Source organism: Arachis duranensis, chromosome 6, assembly GCF_000817695.3.
Source record: "Arachis duranensis cultivar V14167 chromosome 6, aradu.V14167.gnm2.J7QH, whole genome shotgun sequence".
In the NCBI taxonomy this organism is placed as follows: domain Eukaryota; kingdom Viridiplantae; phylum Streptophyta; class Magnoliopsida; order Fabales; family Fabaceae; genus Arachis; species Arachis duranensis.
Genome location: NC_029777.3, coordinates 64,249,294 through 64,251,454, shown reverse-complemented (window position 1 = coordinate 64,251,454; position 2,161 = coordinate 64,249,294). Strand labels below are relative to the sequence as shown.

General features: G+C 34.5%; 1 non-coding gene across 1 annotated transcript; it reads right to left on the bottom strand.

Annotated features, from left to right (window-relative positions):
• Nucleotides 1–1,727: 1,727 nt before the first annotated feature.
• Nucleotides 1,728–1,835, bottom strand: LOC127740308 (small nucleolar RNA R71). The gene has a single exon (XR_008000987.1). It is a non-coding gene; the product is annotated as a small nucleolar RNA R71 (small nucleolar RNA).
• Between the last annotated feature and the right edge of the window lie 326 nt (nt 1,836–2,161).

The following is a 2,161-nucleotide window of genomic DNA, read 5'->3' as shown; positions in this document are numbered from 1 at the left end:
CTGCTGAAGCTTTGCTAGCCATGTCTAATCTTTTTAGACTGAAGTTTTAGACTAACATTGCATGATTCCTGGAATTCATATTAAAAATTTTGAATCTCTTTATTTTCTTTTCCATATAATTTTCGAAAAAAATCCAAAAAATTACAAAATCATAAAAACCAAAAATATTTTATTTTTCTTGTTGAGTCTAGTGTCTCATTTTAAGTTTGGTGTCTGGCATGCATTGTTTATTTGATCTTAGTTTCATTTTGATTATTCCTCATTATTAAAAATCCAAAAAATTTTTAATTTGTGTCTTTTCAAGTCAACAATACAGAGAATTGAAGATTCAGAACATACAGCAGAGGAATTATACAGAAAAAGCTGGGAGTTCAAAATGCCTAGTGAGGAAGGAAAACTGGCGATTAAACGCCAGCCAGGGTGCCTGGCTGGGCGTTTAACCCCAAAAGGGGTGAGTTTTGGGCGTTAAACGCCAGAATGTATACCATTCTAGGTGTTTAACGCCAGGATGGCACAAGAGGGAAGATTTTGTTTTTAATACAAATTTTTTTTCAAGTTTTCAAAATTTTTCAAAATCAAATCTTTTTCAAATCATATCTTTTCAATCATATATTTTCAAAGTCAATTTCTTTCCATTTTCAAAAATACATTCTAACAATTAATGATTTGATTCAACATTTCAATTATGTTGCCTCTTCTGTTGAGAAAGGTTTAATGTCTGAATCATATCTTTTAAATCTCTTGTTAGCCAAGTCATTAATTTTCAAAATCAAATCTTTTTTTAATTGTTTTTCAAAAAAATATACCTTTCCAATCATATCTTTTAATCACATCTTTTTCAAAATATTTTTCAATCATATCTTTTTGATTTCTAATTTTAAAGTCTTTTTCAAAAACCACTTTATTTCTTTCCCAATCATATTTTTTCAAAAATCATTCTTCAATTTTTCAAAATGTTTTTAAAATCTTTTTAATTTATTTTCGAAAATTGCTTCCCCCTCTTCTCACATCCTTCTATTTATGGACTAACACTCATCCTCAATGCACAATTCAAACTCTATCTTTCTTGATAAGTTCAAATTCTTTTACCTCTTCCTTCTATTTTTCTTTTCCTCTGACACCTTAAGGAATCTCTATACTGTAACATAGAGGATTCCATATTTTCTTGTTCTCTTCTCTTTCATATGAGCAAGAGCAAAGACAAAAGCATTCTTGTTGAGGCTGACCCTGAACCTGAAAGGACCCTGAAGGGAAAGCTAAGAGAAGCTAAAGCACAACTCTCTGTAGAGGACCTAACAGAAATCTTCAAACAAGAAGAAGACATGGCAGTCGAAAACAACAACAATGCCAACAATGCAAGGAAGGTGCTGGGTGACTTTACTGCACCTACTCCCGACTTCTATGGGAGAAGCATCTCTATCCCTGCCATTGGAGCAAACAACTTTGAGCTTAAGCCTCAATTAGTTTCTCTAACGCAACAGAATTGCAAGTTTCATGGACTTCCATTCGAAGATCCTCATCAGTTTTTAGCTGAATTCTTACAAATCTGTGACACTATCAAGATTAATGGGGTTGACCCTGAGGTCTACAGACTTATGCTATTCCCTTTTGCTGTAAGAGACAGAGCTAGGATATGGTTGGACTCACAACCTAAAGAAAGTCTGAACTCTTGGGAAACGCTAGTCAATGCCTTCTTGGCAAAGTTCTTTCTACCTCAAAAATTGAGTAAGCTTAGAGTGGAAGTCCAAACCTTCAGACAGAAGGAAGGTGAATCCCTCTATGAAGCTTGGGAAAGATACAAACAATTGATCAGAAAGTGTCCCTATGACATGCTTTTTGAATGGAGCATCATAGGTATCTTCTATGATGGTCTGTCTGAACTGTCCAAGATGTCATTGGACAGCTTTGCTGGAGGATCTCTTCATTTGAAGAAGATGCCTGCAGAAGCTCAAGAACTCATTGAAATGGTTGCAAATAACCAATTTATGTACACTTCTGAAAGGAATCCTGTGAACAATGGGACGAATCAGAAGAAAAGAGTTCTTGAGATTGATACTCTGAATACCATACTGACTCAGAATAAAATATTGACTCAGCAAGTCAATATGATTTCTCAAAGTCTGTCTGGAATGCAAGCTGCACCAGGCAGTACTAAGGACGA